We start from the raw sequence: 27,109 nt of genomic DNA on the forward strand, positions 1-27,109 counted from the left end.
TTTTATCTGGATCCTTCTGTTGTTCTTCATGTGTAGTCAGGAAAGTAAACTTCTGGAGGGAGGTGGGGTTGATGGCTGCCTTTTCCAACTTGGCAGTGCTCCCTCTTCTGTTTTGATGGTGTGATCAGGTGCGTGGGAGCCTTTTCCCTGAAGCTTCCTGCCCTTGTCCTGCTGCCCTGCTTTTACCTTGGTTGTCTTCTCTCGCCTCTGGTGTGTCTCTCCTCCATTATGATTCCACTCCAGTGGGTGGTGTCTTTATTGTGGGGCCCTGCCCTGGAAAGGAGACTTAGTGGGCCAGTTTCCAGGATGAGTGGAGGCCAGCCTACATGAGCCCCGTCAGCCTCCCTGTAGGTTCCTTGTACTCAGCTGCTGCAGGGAGGAGGGAAACTCCCCCAGTGTTTCTGTACTTGATGGTTCAGCATGTTCCTTCCCAGGGAGTACCTGTGGTGTTTGAGGGGGTTGTTTTTGCAGGATATCTTATCAGATGCCCTGGTTGCTTCCCTCTGCACTCACCTGCACAGAAGGTGATGCCACCATGGCTGATGGTTTGTCCTTAGCTGCTTATTAGTCACCCAGCTTTACATTATCCATAAGCTTGTGGTTTTGGTATTTAGTTGTTATGTATATATTTAGAGAGATTATAAAAATATGCTGCTCTCCCTACTGTTTTCCTAGAATCCCTTCCTGAGTAGACCTTTAAAATAACACTGATAAATGCCCCCCCCCCCCCAAATAATAATTCCACCAGATAAAGCACAAAAGAGGGAAGTTGCCATTGGATGTGAAATTGAAGGTGAATAGTCAGCTGGTAACAGGCTGGTTGATTACAGTGGATCATAGTTCATTTTCCTTCACGAAACTGCTGATTCTTTTGGTTCCTAAGCACCTTCATTCGTTCCCAGCAGTGCTTCTCGTTCCAGGTGCTGCGCAGGGCTTCTGGGGGCCGAGGCTGTGAATCCTTCAGCCCATGACGTCGCCAGAGGGGCTGAGGTGCCATGCGCCCCTGGCCAGTCACCTCCAGCCTGAGTAGCTTCATCTGTTTACCCTCAGTGGGGCATAGAAAAGTCATTTTGAGTCCTGCTTATGGATTTCTTTATTCACCAAACATTCCTTATTTAAAAAACATTCCCTAAGGGTTTTTTTTTTTTTTTTTTTTTTTGAAAAATTTCAAACCTACCCAAAATGTGCAAGGTTAGTACAGTGAATTTGGGTACACATACACTTCTCCTAGATTGACCAGTGGTTAACACTTAGCACATTTGTCTTTATTTCCATTTTTTTTTTTTTAATTTAAATTCTAGTTAGTTAACATAAAGTGCAATATTGGTTTCTGGAGTTGAATTCAGCGATTCATCACTTACAGCACCCAGTGCTCATCACAAGTGCAGTCTTGAATGCCCACCACCCACCACCTCCCTCTATCAACCCTCCCTTCTCTATTGTTAAGAGTCTCTTAGGGCTTGTTTCCCCCCTCCTTTTTTTTCTTCCCCTTTCCCATATGTTCATCTATTTTCTTTCTTAAATTCCCCATATGAGTGAGACCATAGGGTATTTGTCTTTCTCTGACTTACTTCACTTAGCGTAATACACTTTGGCTCCATCCATCATTTTTTTTTTTAATTTTTTTATTGTTATGTTAATCCCCATACATTACATCATTAGTTTTAGATATAGTGTTCCATGATTCATTGTTTGTGCATAACACCCAGTGTTCCATGCAGAACGTGCCCTCCTCAATACCCATCACCAGGCTAACCCATCCTCCCACCCCCCTCCCCTCTAGAACCCTCAGTTTGTTTTTCAGAGTCCATCGTCTCTCATGGTTCTTCTCCCCCTCCGATTTCACCCCCTTCGTTCTTCCCCTCCTGCTACATTCTTCTTCTTCTTTTTTTCTTTCTTAACATATATTGCATTATTTGTTTCAGAGGTACAGATCTGAGATTCAACAGTCTTGCACAATTCACAGCGCTTACCAGAGCACATACCCTCCCCAGTGTCCATCACCCAGTCACCCCATCCCTCCCACCCCACCCCCCACTCCAGCAACCCTCAGTTTGTTTCCTGAGATTAAGAATTCCTCATATCAGTGAGGTCATATGATACATATCTTTCTCTGTTTGACTTATTTCGCTCAGCATAATACCCTCCAGTTCCAACCACGTCGTTGCAAATGGCAAGATCTCATTCCTTTTGATGGCTGCATAATATTCCATTGTATATATATACCACATCTTCTTTATCCATTCATCTGTCGATGGACATCTTGGCTCTTTCCACAGTTTGGCTATTGTGGACATTGCTGCTATAAACATCGGGGTGCACGTAGCCTTTCGGGTCCCTACTTTTGTATCTTTGGGGTAAATACCCAGTAGTGCAATTGCTGGATCATATGGTAGCTCTATTTTCAACTTTTTGAGGAACCTCCACACTGTTTTCCAGAGTGGCTGCACCAGCTTGCATTCCCACCAACAGTGTAGGAGGGTTCCCCCTTTCTCCGCATCCCCGCCAACATCTGTCATTTCCTGACTTGTTAATTTTAGCCATTCTGACTGGTGTGAGGTGGTATCTCATTGAGGTTTTGATTTGGATTTCCCTGATGCCGAGCGATATTGAACACTTTTTCATGAGTCTGTTGGCCATTTGGATGTCTTCTTTGGAGAGATGTCTGTTCATGTCTTCTGCCCATTTCTTGATTGGATTCTTTGTTCTTTTGGTGTTGAGTTTGGTGAGTTCTTTATAGATTTTGGATACTAGCCCTTTATCTGATATGTCATTTGCAAATATCTTCTCCCATTCTGTCCATCCATCATTTTTTTGATGGCTGAGTAATATTCCATTGCATATATACCACATCTTCTTTATTCATTCATCAGTAGATGGACACTTGGGCTTTCTCCATAGTTTGGGTACTGTAAATAATGATGCTGTACATATCGGGGTGCATGTACAGCTTTGAATCTGTATTTTTATATCCTTTTGGGTAAATACCCAATAGTGCAATTGCTGGATTGTAGGGTAGTTCTATTTTTAACTGTTTGAGGAACCTCCATACTGTTTTCCAGAGCTGCTGCACCAGCTTGCATTCCCACCAATGGTGTAGGAGGGTTCCCCTTTCTCTGCATCCTCACCAACACCTGTTGTTTCCTGTGGTGTTAATTTTAGCCATTCTGACAGGTGGGATGTGATATCTCATTGGGGTTTTGATTTCTATTTCCCTGATGATGAGTGATGTTGAGCATCTTTTCATGTATCTGTTAGCCAACTGGATGCCTTCTTTGTACAAATTGTCTATTCATGTCTTCTGCCCATTTCTTAACTGGATTATTTATTTTTGGGGTGTTGAGTTTGATAAGTTCTTTGTATATTTTGGATACTAACCTTTTATCAGAATGTTGTTTGCAAATATCTTCTCCCATTCCGTAGGCTGCCTTTTAGTTTTGTGGATGGTTTCCTTCACTGTGTGGAAGCTTTTTTTATCTTGATAAAGTCCCAGTAGTTCATTTTTGCTTTTGTTTCCCTCGCCTCCAGCGATGTGTCTACTAAGAAGTTGTTATGGCCGAAGTAAAAGAGGTTGCTGTCTGTGTTCTCCTCTAGGATTTTGACAGATTCCTGTCTCACATTTAGGTCTTTAATCCATTTTGAATTTATTTTTGTGTATGGTACAAGAAAGTGGTCCAGTTTCATTCTTCATGTGGCTGTCCATTTTTCATGACACCATTTGTTGAAGAGACTGTTTTTCCCATTAGGTATTCTTTTTTTCTTCATTAAAGATTAGTTGACTATATAGTTGTGGGTCCATTTCTAATTTCTGTATTCTGCACTATTGATCTGTGTGTCTGTTTCTGTGCCACTACCATACTGTCTTGATGACTACAGCTTTGTAACAGAGCTTGAAATCTGGAATCGTGATGCCTCTAGTTTTGTTTTTCTTTTTCAGGATTGTTTTGCTATTTGGGGTCTTCCATGGTTCCATACAAATTTTAGGATTGTTTGTTCCAGCTCTGTGAAAAATGTTGATGGTATTTTGATAGGGATTGCATTTAATGTGTGGGTTGCTTTGGGTAGCATAGACATTTTAACAGTATTTGTTCTTTCAGTCCATAAGCAGGGAATGTTTTTCCATTTCTTTGTGTCTTCCTCAATTTCATAAGTGTTGTATAGTTTCCAGAGTACAGATCTTTTAACTCTTTAGTTAGGTTTATTCCTAGGTATCTTACTGGTTTTGGTGCAATTGCAAATGGGATCGATTCCTCAATTCCTCGATTTCTTTTTCTTTTTTGACAGTTGAGAAATGTATGTTTATTTTGATACAGTTGTACAACTAATCTAGGACAAATTACCAAATTTTACATTCTTTCTTCAGGACTGGGGTTTTTCGATGACTTTAAATTTAGGATCTTCAAATTTGAAGTCCGGGAATGTATTTATTTCTGCTTTCTGGGATCGAGCCCCGCATCGGGCTCCCTGCTCAGCGGGGAGCCTGCTTCTCCCTCTCCCACTCCCCCTGCTTGTGTTCCCTCTCTCTCTCTGTCAAATAAATAAATAAAATCTTAAAAAAAAAAAAAAAAATGCCACTGCTGTAACACCAATGTTCCTCCTCAAATGAACTGAGACTGCAGACCAAATGAGAGAGGAGAACCTGAAGAGCCTCTGAAGAATCATGGTGATTCTGTTACTTGCACTCAGTCCCGAGCTGCCAGAGCTTCTGCGGCCGCCACCGTTCTACCTCAATTTCTTTTTCTTCGGCTTCGTTATTGCTGTAGAGAAATGCAACAGATTTTTGCACATTGATTTTATATCCTGTGACTTTGCTGAATTCATATGAGTTCTACCAATTTTTTGGTGGAGTCTTTCGGGTTTCCTGTATAGATTATCATTTTGTCTGCACAGAGTGGAAGTTTGACTTCTTCCTTGCTGATTCGGATGCCTTTTCTTTTTATTGTCTGATTGCTGAGGCTAAGACTTCCAGTACTATGTTAAATAGTAATGGTGAGAATGGACATCCTTGTCTTGCTCCTGACTATAGGGGAAAGGCTCTGAATTTTTTGCCATTGAAGATGATATTAGCTGTGGGTCTTTTGTATATGACCTTTATGATGTTGAGGTATGTTCCATCTGTCCCTACTTTGTTGAGTGTTTTTATCCAGAAAGGATGCTGTATTTTGTCAAATGCTTTTTGTGCATCTATTGACAGGATCATATAGTTCTTAAACTTTGTTTTGTTAACGTGGTGTTCCACGTTGATTTTTTGCAGATACTGAACCACCCCTGCAGCCCAGGAATAAATCCCACTTGATCATGGTGAATAATTCTTTTAATGTACTGTTGACTTTGATTTGCTCGTATTTTATTGAGAATTTTTATCCCCATGTTGATTAGGGCTACTGGCCTGCAATTCTTCATTTTAGTAGGGTCTTTGTCTGATTTTGAAATCAAGGTAATGCTGACTTTGTAGAATGTGTTTGGAAGTTTTCATTCCATTTCTGTTTTTGGGAACAGACTGAGAAGAATAGGTATTAACTCTTCTTTAAATGTTTGGTAACATTACCCTGGAAAGCTATCTGGCCCCAGACTTCTGTTTGTTGGGAGATTTTTTTTTTTTTTTTTTTAAGATTTTACTTATTTGATAGAGACAGCGAGTGGGGGAGGGAGAGGAAGAGAGAATCTGAAGCAGACTCCAAGCTGAGTGCAAAGCCCGAAGTCGGGCTTGATCCCATGACCTGAGCCAAAACCAGGAGTTGGATGTTTAATGGACTGAGCCACCCAGGCGCCCCTGTTGGGAGATTTTTGATTACTGATTCAATTTCTTTGCTGGTTATGATCTGTTCAAATTTTCTATTTCTTCCTATTCCAGTTTTGGTAGTTTGTTAGTTTCTAGCAATTTGTCCATTCCTTCCCAATTGCCCAGTTTGTTGGCATATAATTTATCATAGTATAAATGTGTTGGTTGTGATTTCTCCTCTTATATTTGTGCTTTTATCTATTTGGGTCCTTGCTCTTTTCTTTTCGATAAGTCTGGCTAAGGGTTTTATCACTTTTATTCTTCCAAAGAACCAGCTCTTAGTTTCACTGGTTTGTTCTACTGTTTTTTTTTGTTTATTTGTTTCTATATAGTTTATTTCTGTTGTAATATTTATTATTTTCCCTTCTGCTGCTGGCTTTGGGTTTTGTTCTTTTTTTTTTTTTTTTTTGCTTGTTTGTTTTATTTATTTATTCATGAGAGTCAGAGAGAGAGAGAGATAGAGGCAGCGGCAGAGGGAGAAGCAGACTCCCCGCCTAGCAGGGGGCCTGATGCGGGACTCGATCCCAGGACCCTGGGATCGTGACCTGAGCCGAAGGCAGATGCTTAACCATCTGAGCCACCCAGGCGTCCCTGGCTTTGGGTTTTATTTGCTGTTCCTTTTCTAGCTCCTTTAGGTGTAAGGTTAGGTTGTGTATTTGAGACTTTTCTTGCTTCTTGAGGTAGGCCTTGCAATATACTTCCATCTTAGGGCTGCCTTTGCCACATCCCAAAGAGTTTGGACTGTTGTGTTTTCATTTGCATTCATGTATTTTTTAAATTAATTTCCTGGTTAACCCATGCATAATTTTTTTGTATTTTTTTTTTTTTTTTCATCTCTTCATCTCTTGTTACAGTGTTTGGTTTAAAATCTAGTTTGTGTGATGTAACTGGCTACTCCAGCTTTCTTTTGACGACGTCCATTAGTGTGGTAGATGGTTTTCCATCCCCTCACGTTCAATCTGCAGGTGTCTTTAGGTCTAAAATTAGTCTCTTGTAGGCAGCATAAAAATCTTGTTTTTTTTTAATCCATTCTGAAACCCTATGTCTTTTGATTGGAGCATTTAGTCCATTTATATTCAGAATGATTATTGAAAGAGATGAATTCAGTGTCATTGTGTTGTCTGTAGAGTTGGTATTTCTGGTGATGTTCTCTGGTCCTTTCTAGTCTTTGTTGCTTTGAGTCTTTTTTCCCCCACTCACAGAGTCCCCCTTAATATTTCTTGCAGGGCTGGTTTAGTGGTCATGAACTCCTTTACTCTTTTTTTTTGGTCTAGGAAACTCTTTATCTCTCTTTCTATTCTGAATGACAGCCTTGGTGGATAAAGCATTCTTGGCTGCATATTTTTCCCATTCAGCATGTTAAATATTTCCTTTTATTCCTTTCTGGCCTGCTGAGTCTCTGTGGACAGATCTGCATACCTGATCTGTCTTCTCTTGTAGGTTTAGGTTTTTTTCCCCCTTCCTGCTTTTAGGATTCTTTCCTTGTCTGTGTATTGTGTGAGTTTGACTATGATAAGCCTTGGCGATGGTCAGCTTTTGTTGAATTAATGGGAGTTCTCTGTGCTTGGATTTTGGTGTGTGTATGCTTCCCCATATTAGGGAAGTTTTAGCTGTAATCTGCTTGAATAAACGTTTTGCTCTCTTTTCATTTTCTGTGACTCTTAGGATACCAATGTTAGTCTGTTTTAATAAGTTGCTGAGTTCCCTAAGTCTGCCTTTGTGATCCATTACCTTTGTTTCCCTCTTCTTTTCAGTTCATTATTTTTCACGGTTGTATATTCTATATCACCGATTCCTCTGATTTGTCCATCCTCATTTTTATGGCATCCATTTGAGTCTGCATCTCGGTTATAGCATTTTTAATTTCAGTTTGACTAGATTTTAGTTATTCTATCACTGCAGTAAGGGTTTCTCTAGTGTCTTCCATGCTTTCTTAAATCCCAGCTAGTATCCTTAAAATTGTTTTTAAATTCTAGTTCAGACATCCTACTTATATTTGCATTGATTAAATCTGTGGCTGTCCTTTCTTCCTGTTCTTCCTTTGGGGTGAATTCCTCTGTCTTGTCATTTTGGAGGGGAGGGGAAAGGCAAAATAAAATAATTCTAAAATCGAAAAAACCCCTAAAGTACAAAACAGAACTTAGATCCTGGGTTTTGGTCTGCTTGTTATAAGAAGCTTGTTAGAAAAGTAGAAAGAAAAAGAAAAAAATATATAATATATAAAATTAAAAAATGGCTCTGTATCCAATAAAAACAAACAAACAAAAGACAAAGACAAAACAAAAAGAGACCCCAAAAGATGCTGGATCCTGTTTCCCCTAGAGCTGAAGCTTTGCATCACTCTCTGATCAGTAGACTTAGTGTGGGTGAGAGGTTTGTGTTGGTCTTCTGGGGGAGGGGCCTGCTGTTCTGATTCTCAGGTGGAATTGCCCTATCCACTCTTTTTCTTAATAAAAGAATAAACACACACATGTTGTACATAACTTTTTTTTCTGAGATATTGGAAAAATGGTTTCAGTCATGGTGATTCTTTAGCCCTAATTCCTTCTACATTTATTTCCCAAGAATAAAGACTGTATCCTATATTACTATAATATTATGATGCCTGAGAAGGTAAATCTACAATATTTAACATACAGCCTGATGTGGGGGAAAAAAGGCAAAATGAAAAATTAAATTTTCTTCCTACAACCTATTGACAAGTCCTTGAAACAGGCAGAGTGACGCTCCTTTAGGAGCTCAGCTGCCTCGATGTTAACACATTGCCAAGAGCAAGAGGCAATTTTAGCCCGACCCCCAGGATCCTTTTTGAGTCTTGTTTAAGATATAAAAAGTCTTTTAGGAACTTCCTTTATCTCTACCCCCAAGGTACATGTTGGTAGCCATCCCCCAAGCATATGACCCACTGATACACATCTGAAGGGTCTCATGAGGAAGGTTTTATTAGACAGTTAAAAATGACCTTTTCCCAACAATAGCTAGCCCCCTCAAGGTCCTGGAAACCTTGCTTCTAAAATTCCTTAGAGACTTACGCACCCCTAACCCCTTGCCAACTCGGAAGTGTATAATGGGCCACTCCTCATGACCCTGGTGCAGCTCTTTCAGCCCACGGGTCCTGTCCCTGTGCTTTAATAAAATCACCTTTTTGCACCAAAGACATCTCAAGAATTTTTTCTTGGCCATCAGCTCCAGACCCCAACAACACTCCAAAATGACATCACTGCCCATAGTTCTATTCCTTTATTGTTCCTAAAAGGTCTTTTTTTTTTTTTTTTTTTTTTTTTAGTAATTAGCCCCCTAGAGTCCGGTGCTAAATGAAGTGGATGCATTCATTATCTTGGGTTGTTGTGTTGTCAGACCATCTTTGAGCATGAGTTCCATGCTGTGCAGTACATGCTGCATGTTGTGCACGGCCAAGTTCCTGCTTCTGAGGAGCTCCTGCCTACAAGCAGCCACGTTATAAACAAAAGCAAGGAAGTTTTGGACCTCCTTAGAGCTTCCTGCTGGTTGCTGTATTCCTGAGTTGCAATCGCCTTTATAACAAAAGGCATCCAGTTCCCTCCTGGACTTGAAGACCACCGTGCCTCATCAGCTTCCTGGAATGCACAGGATTTCATTCAGGTTTGGGCACTGACCTATATAAAGCCATCTTCGGAGCTTTCCAGGCACATTGTTCTGGCCTTCTGGAATTTTCTGGGAACCTGGAGGCCAGAGAACAGACACTGCTTATATTTAGTAGTGTCCTTCATAGTTTCTCAATAACTCATCCTCAAGGTGTGTGGAATTGAATATAGTAGAAAAATGTTTTCATCCAGTGAAGACAAGCAGCAGTGACAAGACAACTTGAAGGAGGCTCTTTGTGTGTTGTTTTTTTTTTTTTGGTTTTGGTGTTTTTTCTTTTCTGCTCTGTCAACTTGCAGTCATTGTCTGTTCAGGGAAAATAATTGTGTTTCCTCAGAGATGTGTTTTAGTTGGCTACATCCTGTGGGCTGACTGTTCATGAAGGTGAGTGTGCCTTTTTGAGCAGGCCAGTGAACGTTGTGCTGTGGTCACGAAACCATAAGCCGTCATGTAGGGAGGGCTATTGGTATGAACCTGGACTTAAAATGCTGTGGTAGCCTAAGTTTTATATCCCATCTTTGCTTTGACCCTGAAATTTCTGTCCCACAGCTGTCTCTGGAATTGGTCGGAGTGCCAGTGTTTATGTGTAGTGGGGCTGGGAGGGGATGTCTCAAACTGGAATTCCTACAGGGGCCAAGTGGATAATGGAAGTGAAGAAAGCAGGGCCTAGGAGAGAATAGGCAGTAGGGGGACACTTTGGGACACTAGACAGCACTTGTCCTACCTGAAGGAGCAGCCAGCTACTTGTTGCCACCCATGCGTGGCCCCAAGAGCCCGTAGGCCTTCTGTGGTCACACACGGGCTTTTTTCCAAGATAAGTTGAAAACCTGGATCTTGGAGGAAATACCTTGATTTTTAATTACTTGTATCTAATAAAACTGCATCGCATGTGCGCACACACATTCCATCCATCCATCCATCCCCACCCCCTAACCCCTGAGGGTCAACAGAGCAGGTCTTCCAGCCAGACAGCCTTGTGTAGTAACCTTTGTCTTTCTCTCTCTCTTTCTGCTTCTCGGCCTCCATTGTTGTATTTTGTTGTTCCCTGTTAAATTTGGCTTTATTCATAGAGTCTCCATTTCCTGCCTGTGGTCTCAAGGGGCTGGGATTTGATGAGACTATTGTGACTTATTCAAGAGCCAAATTGAGTTTTCTCCTTGGTATTCAGATGCAGGATGTGTCTGCCTCCCAAGGCTTCAGCAGTGGCAATAGCTCCTCCACAGACCATCAAAATCCCAGACGCCGCACCACCTTCCTGAAGGAGGGGGCCATTCTAGACGCCCCCCCCCCCCGCTTCCTCATAGGCAGGCTGCACAGTAATGGTGAGCACGACCCCTCATGCCCAAATGCTGCTGGAAGTGTTGGCCAGGTTCAGCAACAGTGGTCCTGCTGGCCTTGGCACAAAGGAGGTAGGTAGGTTTCATGAATTGCAGCCCTCTGAACTATGATATTTATCAAAGTAATAGTACGAGCTGGGCCATGTTCCTCTCAGATCCTATTTAATGTGCTGTATTTATATTTATAAAGCAAACTTTTCTGGCTTTTCAGCACCAATTATGAGCTATTTAACCCTTTCAACCCTACTTAGTGGGTTGTTATTATAAACCCACGTTTTCATTGGTTGCAAGCCTGGTTTTTGTTTTTTTTTACACATCTTTTTACTTTGAAAAAATTTAAAAATTGCTGAAGAATTGCAAGAATAGTGGAAGGACTCCCGTGTACCTTTCAGCCAAATTAACTAGTTGTTAGCATTTTATCATATTTGAGGTAGATTTCTCTGTATCTACCTATAAAAACATTTTTCCTGATCATTTTTAAGTGCTGTGTTTCCTAAGAACAAGAGCATTTTCATAAATACCTATCGTGTGTTGGTAAAATTCAGGAAATATATCACTGATGCGATAGTATGTGATGCCCGCATTCATATTTAACCAGTGAGGCCAGTTAAGCCTTTTATGGCCATTTTCTTGGCCCAATCCAGAATCTGGTCCAGAATCTGGCATTGCATTGAACTCTTGCGTCTGTTAAATCTCCCTTAATCTGGAGCCCTTCCACACTGTCTTTGTTTTTCATGACCTTGACTTGTGCATTCCTTTCTGGCCAGTTGCTTTGTAGACCATCCCTCAGTCTGGGTTTGGCAGCTGTTGGCTCATGATTAGATTCAGGTTATGCATTTTTGACAGGACCTGAAGGGTTTTAAATCCAATTCCCCTTGGTCTAAGACAGGGACACTAACTGGCACATAGACTTATGGTCTGATGGAGGGCAGAGCTTGGTACTGAGAGGTGCATGTGAAGGAGCTCTGGGGCCCCGGCCAGAACTTGGCTCACAGGTGGGTCTTGTTGGGCATGTGAGCTGGTTTTTTTGTTTGTTTGTTTTCTTAAATTGTGAATCAGTGTTTTAAGACCTTAAAACTTGACAGAGAACTCCAGATTGTCAGCTGCTCTTGAAGGGCTTGAAGATCTGTGACACTGGGGCCCCAGTCCCGTGTGCCTGTTGTTGAGTCATAGATGTACCCTGCAGACATGTGCGCTCTCCTGTGACTCCTACCTTCCATGATGTGTGATGGGTATTTGATGTACATTGCCCCTGCCTGCTTTCCTCCTGCATGTTACTCACCTGGCTCCTGTGGGTCTGCGATTCTGAGACCTCCAGAATAGCCCTGCAGTTAAGCTCTCTCTGTGTTCTGCTCCTGTACATGCTCAAGCATTCTTGTTGGGACCTTCTTCAGGGAACAGGTGGCCATTTCATAGCTGCTCCTTTTGCTCGTTCTTCCCTCTTGTGAGAGGTTGCCTTATTTGGCTCTATTTATTGTTATCCCCCTGCAGTGATATGGTTTGCATTCACTCTTCCTAAAGGTAGATTGTCACATGGAGGACCTTAGGGTGTCCTAAACTGGCTCCCCAGGAAGCCGAATTCAGTGAGACGCTCCTTCAGCTCCCAGTTAATGTGGGAAAGGCTCTATCCCTAGAGGGGCTGACACCAGCCTGGGGAAATCAGGCAAGTATTTTCTGAGGAGGTGAGGTTGAATTGGTGATTCATCCAATTAGCCTGGGGGACTAGGACTCTATATTGATGCCTGACGTCGAAATACTCCAGGGATGACTTGTGCATTATTGAAAGTCTTCCCTCTCCTTTCACTTCCGTGGAGAAAACCTTTTTCAGTTAGGAGACAATGATGGTAGAGCTCCTATTTATAACTTATGAATAATGATAACAGAAAAGAACAGCTAACATTTACGTAGTACTTATTTACCAGACACTTGATAGATAGTTGCATTTATACACACACACACACACACACACTTATTTTAATTGTGCCTGTAATTTCTGAAGCAGGTATTTCTATTCTCCCATTTTATAGGTGATAAAGCAGGGCCCAGAGAGGTCAAGTGACTTGCCCAAGGTAACACAGAGGCAGACCCAGCATTCATGTTAGGCCTGTTGGACCTCAAAGCAAACCCTTAAATGACCTAAAGGACTGAACTGAGCAGTAAGCTGCCTTAAGTCAGTGTCCTAAAGAAGTAACTCGAAAGAGTTTTGAGTGAGTGTAAATGACAGTCAAGTATGATTCGGCTATTAAGTTTGGAACCTTGTGATTTTCCTTTTGTGCTCAGGATATTTTGGGTGTGTGTCATCTGCAATTAATTACCTTTATGAGTTGCTGGAGTTGTTTGGGCTGTTTCCCTGGCTCTGGATATGAAATGTGGGGCCAGTGTGCCATTCTGAGTGGAATTTACCAGGTGGCTAATGAGATGGGGCTTATAAAAGAAAGAGTGAAATGGTGGGAACAGGAAGTGAGCACTAAAAATCAAACAAGCTTTTTACGACTCCCCTTCTTCTCCAGGTGGCAGATGAGAAATCACACAGCTCAAGTCAGGGAACAGTCAAGGAGAAATGCAGACTTAGGGAATTCGGGCCCCCTTGGTAATCCTGGCCCTGTCTTACTAGAGAAAAATGGCTGGAAAGACAGAAGTAGTCAGATTTCTTTCTTTCTTTCTGATTTTATTCATTTGATAGAAAGCAGAGAGAGAGCACACAAATGGTGGAAAGGGGCAGAGGGAGAAGCAGGCTCCTCACTGAGCAAGGAGCCAGAGGCGGGGCTTGATCCCAGGACCCTGAGATCATGACCTGAGCCAAAGGCAGATGCTCAACCCACTAAGCCACCCAGGCGCCCCATTAGTCAGATTTCTTGTGCACAGTAAGGGACCACTGCTTTCTGAACCGCATTAGGGGGAGCATGATGGTGCCTCAGTGGGCTTTCGCTCGGATCGGGTTGTGCTGGGAGAGTGCAGGGTAGCGAGTGGTTCTTGGGCTCAGGTGTGTCCCAGAAGTGACCTGGAAGCTGGTTAAAATGCAGATTCCAGGCCTACTCCAGAGTGCAAATGTTGAGTTCTGCAGCAGGGCCTGGGAATCTGCTTTGAGGTAATTTTTTTTTTTTTAACTTCTGAATATGTTTGTTTGCTAGGAACAGAACATTATTCTCCATAATGCATACAATCATCCCAATCAGATAATTTACATTTTTACCATCTAGTTCTTTCTTCACATTCAGTCTTCACCTGATTTCCCAGTAATGGCCTTTCTTGTAAAATGATTGATTCCAGAATGACTTGTTGCATGTAATGTCTTCGGTCTGGAAGAGTTTTTTCCCTGGACTTCTGTGACCTTGACAGTTCTGAAGATGATCAGTCAGTTTATTTTGCAGAATGCCATTCGGTTGGTTGGCTTGTTGTTTCTGAGATGAGCTTTCAGTCCATGCATCTTGGTTATTAACATCACCAAGGCACTGCATGCTCCTCTCCGAGCATCCTAGCAGGTGGTACATGGCTTCAATTTGTCCCATTACTGATGATGGGAATTGTGATCCCTTGATCACTGTGGTGTCTGCCACCCTTCTGTGCTGGGAACATCTTCCCCCTTTGTGGTTGTTCAGTATTTTGTGGATTGGTAGTTGGAGTCTATGTAAATATCTCATTATGCATTAAACTTTCCACTTACTTATTGCCGGGTTCACGGATTTCTGTTTTATTCAGTGGCTCATCATCCATTACTATCACCCTTTTGATAGTCTGTCCTGGATTTGTCCAGCGGCACAGTTGGCTTCTGTGTCCTTTTGAAATGACCCCGTGAGTTCACATGGACACCCAGAACTCCAGTGCAACACCACACTGTTGACCTCCAGTCTTGTCACTTTATGTATTTGTTCCTCCCTTCTCTGAAGCAAGAACCCTGGCTCCCGCTGTCTGCATGTTTAGGTATTTATTTACTTTTGAGATTCCAGAGTTTTTATTTCTACTTATTTTTTTACTTTAAGTTTTTACTTTAATTCCAGTTAACATACAGTGTAATAGTTACTGTTCAGATGTGCAGGATAGTGATTCAACACTTCCATACATCCCCCGGTGCTCATCATGACAAGGGCGCTCCTCAGTCCCCATCACCCGTTTCACCCATCCCCCACCCACCCACCTCCCCGCTGGTGACCATCATTTCTCTATAGTTAAGAATGTTTCTTGCTTTGACTCTCTGCTCTCTCTCTTTCTCTCTCTCGCATTTGTTTCTCTTTGCTTATTTGTTTCTTAAATTCCATGTGAGTGAAATCATGTGCTATTTGTCTTTCTCTGACTTATTTCGCTTAGCATTACACTCTCTAGCTCCATCCCCATCGTTGCAAATAGCAAGATTTCATTCTTTTTTACGGCTGAATAATACTCCATTGTATATCCATCCCACACCCTCTTTATGCATTCATCAATCAATGGATACTTGGGGTGCTTCTTTCTATTGGTTGTTGTAAATAAAGCTGCTATAAACATAGGGGTGTATGTATCCCTTTGAATTAGTGTTTTTGTATTCTTTGGGTAAATACCCAGTAGGGTGATTCCTGGATCTTAAGGTAGTTCTATTTTTTTTTTTTTTTTTTTTTAAGATTTATTTATTTGTCAGAGAGGGAGGGAGGGAGAGGGAGTGGCAGGCAGAGGGAGAAGCAGGTTCCCTGCTGAACAAGGAGCCCGATATGGGACTCAGTCCCAGGACCCTGGGATCATGACCCGAGCCAAAGGCAGACGCTTAACGGACTGAGCCACTCAGGCGTCCCAAGGTAGTTCTATTTTTAACTTTTTGAGGAACCTCTGTACTGTTGCCCAGAGTGGCTGCACCAGTTTGTATTCCCACTAACAGTGCAAGAGGGTTCCCCTCTCGCCCACATCTGTTGTTTCTTGTGTTGTTAATTTTAGCCATTCTGACTGGTGTGAGGTGGTATCTCATTGTGGATTTGATTTGCATTTCCCTGATAAGTGATGATTATCTTTTCATGTGTCTGTTGGCCGTATGGATGTCATCTTTGGTAAAATGTCTGTTCATGTCTTCTGCCTGTTTTTTAATTGAGTTACGTTGTTTTTGGGTGTTGAATTTAATAAGTTCTTATATTGGATACTATTTTTGTGCCAGTACCATACTGTTTTGATTACTAGAGCTTTGTAATACAGCCTGAAGTCCAGAATTATGATGCCTCCAGCTTGCTTTACTTGTTCAAGGTTGCTTGGGGTATTTGGGGTCTTTTGTGGTTCCATACAAATTTTAGGATTGTTGGTTCTTGTTCTGTGAAAAATGCTGGAGGTATTTTTTTTTTTTTTTTAAGATTTTATTTATTTATTTATTTATTTATTTGACAGAAAGAGAGACAGCCAGAGCAGGAACACAAGCGGGGTGGGGGGTGGGGGGGCGGAGAGGGAGAAGCAGGCTTCTGGCCGAGCAGGGAGCCCAATGTGGGACCCGATCCCAGGACCCTGGGATTATGGCCTGAGCCGAAGGTAGACGCTTAACGACTGAGCCACCCAGGCACCCTATGCTGGAGGTATTTTGATAGGGATTGCATTAAATGTGTAGGTTGCTTTGGGTAGTATAGACATTTGAATAATACTTGTTCTTCCAATCCATGAGCATGGAATGTCTTTCCATTTCTTTATGTATTCAATTTCTTTTATCTGTGTTTTATAGTTTTCAGAGTACATGTCTTTAATCTCTTTGATAAGGTTTATTCCTAGGTATCTTACTATTTTTGGCGCAATGACAAATGGAATTGTTTTGTTAATTTCTCGTTCTGCCACTTCATTATTGGTGTATAGAAATGCAACAGATTCTGTCCATTGATTTTTGTATCCTGCGACTTCAATTTGTTTATTGGTTCTAGCTGTTTTTTAGTGGAGTCTTTGATTTCTTTTTGTTGTCTGATTGCTGTGGCTAGGACTTCCAGTACTATGTTGAATAAAAGTGGTGAGAGCAGACATCCCTGTCTTGTTCCTGACCTTAGAGGAAAAGCTCCATTTTTTTCCATTTAAGGGTGATGTTAGTTCCGGGTTTTTAAAAAAATTTTTTATTGTTATGTTAATCATCATACATTACATCATTAGCTTTTGATGTAGTGTTCTATGATTCATTGTTTGTGTATAACACCCAGTGCTCCATGCAGAGCGTGCCCTCTTTAATACCCATCACCAGGCTAACCCATCCTCCCACCCCCCTCTCCTCTAGAACCCTCATTTTGTTTTTCAGAGTCCATAGTCTCTCATGGTTCGTCTCCCCTTCCGATTCCCCCCGCTTCATTCTTCCCCTCCTGCTGTCGTCTTCTTCTTCTTATTTTTTTTTTTTTTTAACATATATTGTATTACTTGTTTCAGAGGTACAGATCTGTGATTCAACAGTCTTGCACAATTCACAGCGCTCACCATAGCACATACCCTCCCCAATGTCTATCACCCAGCCACCCCATCCCTCCCACTCCAGCAACCCTCAGTTTGTTTCCTGAGATTAAGAATTCCTCATATCAGTGAGGTCATATGATACATATCTTTCTCTGATTGACTTATTTCGCTCAGCATAACACCCTCCAGTTCCATCCACGTCGTTGCAAATGGCAAGCTCTCATTCCTTTTGATGGCTGCATAATATTCCATTGTATATATATATACCACATCTTCTTTATCCATTCATCTGTCGATGGACATCTTGGCTCTTTCCACAGTTTGGCTATTGTGGACATTGCTGCTATAAACATTGGGGATGTGCTTATTTGTTTCTTTGGAAACACGTATCCCTTCGGATCCCTACATTTGTATCTTTGGGGTAAATACCCAGTAGTGCAGTTGCTGGGTCGTATGGTAACTCTATTTTCAACTTTTTGAGGAACCTCCATACTGTTTTCCAGAGTGGCTGCACCAGCTTGCATTCCCACCAACAGTGTAGGAGGGTTCCCCTTTCTCCGCATCCCCCCCCAACGTCTGTCGTTTCCTGACTTGTTAATTTTAACCATTCTGACTGGTGTGAGGTGATATCTCATTGAGGTTTTGATTTGGATTTTCCTGATGCCGAGCGATGTTGAGCACTTTTTCATGAGTCTGTTGGCCATTTGGATGTCTTCTTTGGAGAGATGTCTGTTCATGTCTTCTGCCCATTTCTTGATTGGATCATTTGTTCTTTGGGTGTTGAGCTTAAGAAGTTCTTTATAGATTTTGGATACTAGCCCTTTATCTGATATGTCATTTGCAAATATCTTCTCCCATAGGTCCGGGTTTTTGATAAATGGCCATTATTATGTTGAGGTATACTCCCTCTAAACCTATTTTGTTGAGGGTTTTTATCATGAATGGATATTGTATTATGTTAAATGCTTTTTCTGCATCTATTGAAATGATCCTATGGTTCTTATCCTTTTTCCTATTGATGTGATGTATTCCACTGATCTGTGAAATTGAACCACCCTTGCTTCTCAGGAATAAATCCCCCCTTGATTGTGGTCAATAATTTTTTAAATGTATTGTTGAATTTGGTTTGCTAGTATTTTATTGAGTATTTGCATCTATGTTCACTGGGGATATTGGCCTGTGGGTGGTGTTTTGTTTTGTTTTGTTTTTTGTGTGTCGTGTTTTTAGTGTCTTTATCTTGTTTTGGTATCAGAGTAATGCTGGCCTCATAGAGTGAATTTGTAAGTTTCCCTTCCTTTTCTGTTTCTTGGAATACTTTAAAAGAGTAGGCTTTCTTTAAATATTTGGTAGAATTCGCCTGTGAAGCCATCTGGTCCTGGACTTTTGTTTGTTGGAAGCTTTTTTTTTTTATTATTGACTCAATTTCTTTGTTGGTATTGGTCTGTTCACATTTTCTATTTCTTCTGGTTTCAGTTTTGGTAGTTTATATGTTTGTAGGAATTTATCCATTTCTTCCAGGTTGTCCAGTTTGTTGGCATATAGTTTTTCATGGTATTCTTTTATGATTGTTTGTATTTCTGTGATGTTGGTTGTTTCTTCTCTCTCATTGTGATTTTATTTGAGTTTTTATTGTTCTTGATAAGTCTTGCTAGAGTTTATCATTTTATTGATTTTTTTTTTAACGAATCAGCTCTTGGTTTCATTGTTCTCTTGTTTGTTTAGTTTATCATTTATTTCTGCTCTAATATTTATTATTTCCTTCCTTCTGGTGGTTTTATGTTCTTTCTCTAGTTCCTCTAGGTTATAAGGTTAAGTTTTTTGAGATTTTTCTTGTTTCTTGAGGTCAGCCTGTATTGCTGTATACTTCCCTCTTAGAATCACTTCGGCTGCATCTGAGAGATTTTGGACCATTTTAATTTTCATTTGTTTCTGTGGACTTTTTAAATTCTATTTCCTGGTTGATCTGTTCATTGTGTAATAGCATGTTATTTAACCTCATGTTTTGGTGGTCTTTCCTAATTTTTTTCTTGTGGTTGACTGTGAGTTTCATAGTGTTGTGGTCAGAAAATAGGCATGGTGTTATCGACCTTCTTGAAGTTGTTGAGGTTTATTTTGTGAGATAATACATGATCTGTTCTGGAGAATGTTCCATGTGCACTTACAAAGAATGTGTGTTTTGCTGTTTGAGGATGGAATGTTTAGAAGATGTCTATTAAATCCATCTGTTGCAGTGTGTCATTCAAAGCCACTGTTCCCTTGTTGATATTCTTTTTAGATGATCTGTCCATTCCTGTGAGAAGGGTGTTAAAGTCCCCTATTATTATTGTTATTATCAATTAGTTTCTTCATGTTTGTTATTAACTATTTTAAGTATTTAGGAGCTCCTATGTTGGGTGCATAAATAATTAAAATTGTTAGATCCTCTGTTGGATTGTCCCCTTTATTATAATAGAGTGTCCTTCTTTGTTATAGTCTTTGTTTTAAAGTCTATTTTCACTGACATAAGTATTGCTACTATGGCTTTCTTTTGACATCCATTTGTATGATAGAAGTTTCTCCATTCTCTCCCTTTCCATCTGCAGGTATCTTTAGGTCTAAAATGGCTTTCCATCTGCAGGTATCTTTAGGTCTAAAATGGCTTTCCATCTGCAGGTATCTTTAGGTCTAAAATGGTTCTCTTGTAGGCAGCATATAGCTGGGTCTTGTTTGTTTTTTAATCTGTTCTGTTTTAATTGGAGCATTTAGTCCATTTACATTCAAAGCAAGTATTGATAGATATGTATGTGTTGCCATTTTATTATTTGTTTTGTTGTTGTTTCTAAAGATTTTTTCTGATGCTTTCTTGTCGCCCTCTCTTCCAAGGTTTGCTGATTTTTCTTTAGTGATATATTTGGGTTTCTGTCTTTCTTATTCTTGGCATATTTATTAGTGGTTTTTGATACATGGTTACCATTAGGTTTGTGTATAATGTTTTGTGTGTATAGTAGTCTGTATTAAGTTGATGGTTATTTACCTTTGAACCCATTCTTTTCTACTCTCCTCCCCACATTTTAGCTATGTTGTTAAATTTTATGTCTATTTTTTGTGGGTTCCTTGCCTGATTTTTTTTTTTAACAGAAATACTCATTTTTCCTGCTTTTGTGTTTCCTACCTCTATACTGTCACTTTTCATCTCTCCTTTGCACTCAAAGAGTCCCTTTTTATATTTCTTGCAGGGATGGTTCAGTGGTCATGAACTCTTTTAGTTTTCATCTGGGAAGCTCTTCATCTCTCCTTCTATTCTAAATGATAGCCTTGCTGGACAGAGTATTCCTGGCTGCAGATTTTTCCCATTCAGCACCTTGAATATATCATGCCCCTGCCTTCTGGCCTGCCAGGTTTCTGTTAAGAAATTTCATGCTAGCCTTATGGGTTTTCCCTTGTAAGTTAATATCTTGTTGCCTCTAAATTTTTTTCTTTATCACTATATTTTGCAAATATAATTACAATATATCTTGGTATTCTGACTCTGTTGGGGGTTCTCTGTGCTTCCTGGATCTGGGTATCTGTTTCCTTCCCCAGATGAGGGAAGTTTTCAGCTCTTGTTTCTTCAAATTTTCTGTCCCCATTTCTCTATCTTCTTCTTCTGGGACTCAGATAATATAAACATTATTAGGTTTGATGGAGTCATTGAGTTCCCTAAGTCTGTTCTTGTTTTGCATAATTCTTTTCTCTGTTTTGTTTGGCTTGAGTACTTTCCATTACTTTGTCTTCTAGGTCATTAATTCATTCCTCTGCCTGGGCTGTGTGGCTGGGGGCACACAGCTGGGTCCGATGCAGTGGTAGTGCGTAGGGGCAGCTGTGCACCTGGTTGGCTTGTTGGGGCACCTGGGTGGCTTTAACAAAGTTTGCCCTGAGTCCAGGGCAAGGCCAGCAGGCTTGAAGTGGGTGAGTCCTTGGAGAACTTGTGGGTGTGGTGCACCACTAGGGGGTTAGGTAGCAAGTGGCTGTGCACCTCGCCTCCTGCAGGTGTCTCTGCTTGTATACTGGCAGGTGGGGGAGGAAAATGGCAGCTGCTAGCTCCCTCATTTTCAGAGCAGTCCCCCTACAGGCTCAGAAGTCCATATGAACAGATGCCTCCTCTTTGCCCCCTGCGTTGTATAAACTGCTGTGGTTAGGTTGCGTTTCTGCCCAGGCTGCTGTGTCTTTAAGGGCAGCTTCCTGGCTATCACTTGACCTCCAGGCTCAGCCAAGGCTGAGTCAGCTGAACTCCAAAACAAACTCTGGGAATTCAGCCTTTATGGTTTGTAAAGCCAAAAGTTGCAGGGCATTAGTCTTCCCTGTGTGGGGGTTTGTTTTTCTGCTCTCTCTGCTCATGCAGCTCCCTCCTTCCTGCAGGCTCCCTTCCTCTGCCTTTCTCACCTCTCAGATGCAGTTTATTGTCTGTATTTAGTGGTGAAGTTTGTTCTGCCAGTCCTGGGGTCACTCTCCTGTTTACTGATTTGGATGTGGATGATATATAAGTCAAAACATGGGACAGGGTGAGCTCAGGGTCCTCATACATACTCTGCCATCTCAGGATATCAGGCTATATTTAGTTACTTCGTCATTGCCCCTATATGTAACTGGTTTCCAGTGGCTTTGGCAGGATTGGTTCAGGAAGAGCAGGGCTGGGAGATACCTTCTTTCTGATTAAGCTCCTCCAGCTGATTCTCCTATAGGGATCCTCTATCCTCTGACCACCTTGGAAGAACTCTGGCCTGTTGCAGACTGTGGACTTTGGAGTTGCCTAGATACCAATCTTGTTTCCACGCCTGGGTGACCTCGGCTAATCTCCAACCCTGCTGAGCTTCCTTTTCCTCATTTGGTCAAGTTTGGACAGTAGTAATACTAGTATTTTGAAAGGACTGAAACAAGAGAAAGAGGATTTCCTCAAGATCTTATAGTCTAGATGGGGGTGATGAGCACAGGCTAGGGGTATTAACATATTTTACTTGTTGGGAGGGAAGCTTCTCTGGGGTATGGTGGGAGCAGAAGAGGGGGGTGGTCACAAACCCCTGGTGGTGGAGGAAGGGCTTCAGAGAGAACATGCCTTTGAAGAGACTGCTGTAAAACTTGGGGGTGTTTGCCAGGACAGATGGGAGAGTTGTGGAGAGAGGGTCAGATCAGCCTTGGGAAGGCGCAGGTGTTGGGAGGAGCCTGGCTGGTGTGGGTGACAGTGATGAGCTGATGGCCAAATCCCAGAGCCGGCTGGGGTTCTTTGTGGCTGGTGATCTGATAGTTTTTCCCCCTCCCCTTGTATTAGCGGGTAGTGGTATTCCCTTGAGTTTGGAGAGTTCTTTATATATATTTAGATACAAGTCTTCTGTTGTCTGTATGATTTATAAGTATTTTCTCCCAGTCTGCAGTTTGTCTTTTCATGCTCTTGACAATGTCTTTTGCAGAGCAAATCTGGTTTAACATTTTTTTTCTATTACAAATCATGCTTTTGGTGTTAAATCTAAGAACTGTGTGCCTAACCCAGCTTAGGCATGCAGATTTTCTGAATGTTTTGCATTTATCTGTCCTACAGTTTGGGTTAATATTTGTATAAGGTGTGAGGTATCAGTTGAAGTTGACTTTTCTGCTTATGGATGTGCACCTGTTCTGAAACCAAGTGTTGAAGAGACCATCCTTTCTCCTGAGTTGTCTTTGTACTGTAGTCAGAAGTTACCTGGCCAGGGGTGCCTGGCTGGCTCAGTTGGTGGAGCATGTGACTCTTGGTCTTGGGGTTATAAGTTTGAGTCCCATGTTGGGTGTACAGATTACTTAAAATCTTAAAAAAAAAAAAAAAAAAAGTTAGCCAGATTTGTGAGTTTATTTCTGGACTCTTGGTTCTGTTCTGTTGGTCTGTGTCATTTTGCAATACTCCCATTCCTTGACTGCTGTACCTTTATAGAAAGTCTTAAAATTGGGTAGTATGAGTCCTCCAAAATTGTGCTTCTATTTCAAAATGATTTTGGTTATTGTAGTTTCTTTGCCTTTCCATACAAATTTTAGAATCAGCTAATGCGTATCTATGGAAAAAAGCCTGGGATTTTGATTGGGCTTGCATGAAATCTATGGATCAGTTTAATTGACATCCTATTTTGAGTCTGCCAATCCATGAACCTGATAGTTCTTGCATATGTAGTTACATTTTGATTTCTTTCATCAGTGTTTTATAGTTTTCAGTATCCATATCCTGCACATTTTTTATTGGATTTACACCTATGTGTTTCACCTTCTGGAGCTATGATGGGTAACTCTTACGATTTTGCTTTTTAATTGTTTATTGCTAATGTGTGGAAATACAGTTTTTGCATCTGACCTTTAAAAACTCATTCTTAGAGATTTTTATAGATTCTTGGGATTTTGTGTGTAGAAAATCCTGTCACCTGCTAGTAGGGGCCAATTTAGTTCTTCCTTTCCTATCTGGATGCCCTCTTTTTGGCCTTAGTGCACTGGATAGAACTTCTACTTCTGTGCTCAGTGGGAGTGTTGAGAGCAACTTCCTTGACTTGTTCTCCAACTTCTGGGAAACCATTCAGTCTTTCACCACTAAGTGTGATGCTAAATGGAGGTGTTCTTCCCTGCCCGCCCCCACCCCCCCATGTTAGATCTAACCTTACTCTTTTTTTTTTTTTAATTTTTTAAAAAAGATTTATTTGTCTGAGAGAGAGAGAGTGCGAGCACACAAGCAGGGGGAGGGGCAGAGGGAGAGGGAGAAGCAGGTTCCCCACTGAGCAGGGAGCCCCATATGGGGCTCCATCCCAGGACCCTGGGATCATGACCTGAGCTGAAAGGAAGACACTTAACCAACTGAGCCACCCAGGCGTCCTGATCTAACCTTACTCTTACATTCCTCCACACTCCCCCCCACCCCCGCCCCAGTTCACTGATAAAGTATATTGATGGAAAACTTGAAAATGTCTCCTAATTCCATCATTCAGATATGAACACTGCTAACGTTTATATATTCCTACTGTAAATTGACAGCAAACTGTACATAAGGGGCTATGGTAGGTCAGCTACCTTTGTACTCTGCTGCTTTCACATAATGTACGTTACAAATGTTCCTCCACGTGAAACATGCATACTTCTCTCAGCTGTGACAGCTCCAGAGTATCTTGTTGTAGGTGGATGCACCGTAATTTATCCACTCCCCTACCTGGCATTTAGTTCATAACCAGTTCCTTTCCGATATATTCACTGCATCCTCATGTATGTGTTATGAGACTTCTCCTCATTTATAGATTTTGGCTTCCTGGAAGTGGAGTTGGTGGGTCAGAAGGTGTCCTGTTCTTGAGGCTGTTGATTCCTATTTCCTAAAGTTCACCTCTGACCAGCCACTTGCACTCGTGAGATGTGTGGTGTGATGGGTGGCAGAGGTTTGCACTGTGCGACTCTTGGAGAGTCATTCCCCTCTGAGCAAAGCTAGTTGGTCGGGAGAGACCTGTTCACATTTGCCCAGGAGTCGAACCAGCCAAGGGAATCTGCAGACCCATGCTTACCAGCCCTCATTGTTCAGTGTGATCTTGCAGGGCTTTGAGTTGTCGACTGCGTACATGTGTTTAATTAATTACCCTAAAGGTATATGGAACAACGTGAGACCTTGGAATTAAGGGCTATGGGTTTGAATCTCAGGTTTGACTCCCTGGGCCACTGCTTTTCCATCTGCAAAACGGGTACAGTAAAACCAGCCTCCTGAGGTACTGGTGACCACGTGTGTGACAGAGTCAAAGAACAAGGACTTGGAGATGTTTACTTGTGAATTGTGACCCTGCCTTGAACCCTGTGATTCTGGGGGGGGGGGGGTGCGCTGCTTAACCTCTAGCAGACTCCGTTTCTTCATCTGTAAAATGAAAGGAAATAAAATTTGGGGATAAGACCAACCCTTCCTGCAGGGTTGCAGTGCAGACTACACAGAGCCTGTGTGCACCATCTCTGACATGGAGTCCCCCATGCAGAGGCAGACCCTGATGCATCATAGATGGAAGAGGGGCTCGCCTACTAAATGTGTAGGCATCTTTGGAGTGAGGCACAGCTTTTACCTCTAGGAAGTCTTGGCCCTGAGCTGCTTTTCCCTTCTTAGCTACTATGGAGGAATTTCAAGGAAAACCTAAAGCTCCCAAGTGCCCACCTCTGCCACAGTCCACACGGGCCACATTTTTCTAACAAAAACTTTGTTCTTTGCCACTAAAATTTGTCTCCCAGTCTTAGGGGGTTGTGTCCAATCTGAAAAAGCAGCATTTCACCAACTGTAGTAGCCAGTGTGCATGAATACATCGAAGGCTCTGGGAAGCTCTGGGGCGGTGGGGGGCGGGGGAGAGAATGAAGGTGTTCAGCGCATCTCTCCCTGACTGTGTCTACCTGTAATCCCCATCGTCCTCTTTCCACGGCCTTTTGTCACCCCCTCGAATGCAGTTTAGGAAGTGCACTTTAAAATACCTTGTCTGTATACCTTTATTTTAAAGCAAAGATTCTCTGCCCCAGATTTTGGTCACTGCACCAGCCTCATGGTTTGGGCCGCACCTGTGTCCCACCTGCATTATTCTCTTTTCAGTGTTCTTTCAGTCCATTTTTGAAAGGCTTTGAACTTCTTTTCAAAAGAGTCTTTATATCACAGCAATATATGGAAAATCAGTTTCTAAAAAATCTAGAAGAGTATCTCAGTGTTTAAAAAAAATAAAAAGATTGGTAAACCTCTAAAATGATCTTGGGAATGTACCACATTTGGAAGATTTAAGTTTAAGTTTATTCACTGTGTGTGTTTCTCCTCTTTGATGGAACTGTGAGGAAGTTAGCTCCCACTGCCCTTGGAGTGGAGAGCACTGGAAAAGTACTCAAGGGTGAGTGGGGGAGGGGGATTTCTGCAAATTTATCTCGGTGAGGTTGGTTTCTTGCTGCAGTTGCTTGGGCCATGACAGACCGGGTCTGCCTGACAGAACCCCTCCCCATTCCTCCTTGTTCTGTGGTTTTCTCATCATTGCCCTTCTACCCCTAGTTACTTGGAGGCAGATGGGTGAGTTACAGCTGAAAGACCAGATTCTTGGAGAGGTGCTAGCCTTGGCAGGTGGATCACTGACTGGTCCCAAAAGGGGTGAGAAGCGCCCAGCTGCACCTGGAGCAGGAATGATTACGCTCTGGTGGACGGGGAGAAAGCGGTCGGACCCTCAGGACTTGCTGGTGGCCCATGTTAATGGAAGGTCTGAGTGTAGGCGGTTCTTAGCAACAATAGCATCCCTGCCCCCAAACTTTCTAGATGGTTTTTTAGATGGTCAGTCAGGGTTTGTTATTAAATCAACTCTGTTGGTTACAAAAACAACTAGATGAGGTAGGGTTATCTTCAGCTGAGCTGTGTCCTCCTCGAACGAAAGAAGGGGAAAATCCTATGAAATGGAGAAGAGGGAGTTGCTCTAAGGTCTTAATGGACAGGGTGACAAACACCTGTGTGTCCTTGATCAGCGCTGTCCTCCTCACAGGCTCACCACGCAGGAGTTGCCAGCGTAGATGGGGTGGTGGAGGTACCTCCCCCCATACAGGTGATGGGGTGGCCTGCTCCATAGCAGCTTCAACTTTCCTCCTTAGCATTTCCTTAGTAAGTTCTTTAAGGCTTAAAAAAAAAAAATACTTAAGAGACTAGATAGTGAAAGTGTTTTTTGCCTGCAAGCAAAACTTCACTATAGAAGATGAGGGAACATAGCTGAGCAACCACAAGAGAAAGAGGCCAAAAGTAAAAGCCGTATGACCTTATCGCTCAGAGGAGTCTATGGGGTACCGCCCATGTGCACCGCCATCATCATACTCCCTCATGTGCGTGCACACATACACGCTGGGGGGGGGGTGTAGCAAAGAGGTGAGGCCCCCTGGCTCTGAAGACACACTGCCTGTGAGCTGATGTGCCCAGAGCCCTGCTCAGGCTTTGGTCTTCCCTGCTTACTTGGCCCCTTACCTGTTGAGGCTGATGGGTACCTGGTGGTGGGACCTGTGGTGGCTTGAA

General features: G+C 42.1%; 1 protein-coding gene and 1 pseudogene across 1 annotated transcript in view; one reads left to right on the plus strand and one right to left on the minus strand.

Annotated features, from left to right (window-relative positions):
- Positions 1-27,109, plus strand: part of SNX29 (sorting nexin 29) — a 510,558-nt gene that overhangs the window by 162,740 nt on the left and 320,709 nt on the right. The gene's annotated exons all lie outside the window — the stretch shown is intronic.
- LOC116624358 lies at positions 4,261-4,764 on the minus strand (annotated as a pseudogene).

The sequence above is a fragment of the Phoca vitulina genome, unplaced genomic scaffold, assembly GCF_004348235.1.
Source record: "Phoca vitulina isolate PV1807 unplaced genomic scaffold, GSC_HSeal_1.0 scaffold66, whole genome shotgun sequence".
Taxonomy (NCBI): Eukaryota; Metazoa; Chordata; class Mammalia; order Carnivora; family Phocidae; genus Phoca; species Phoca vitulina.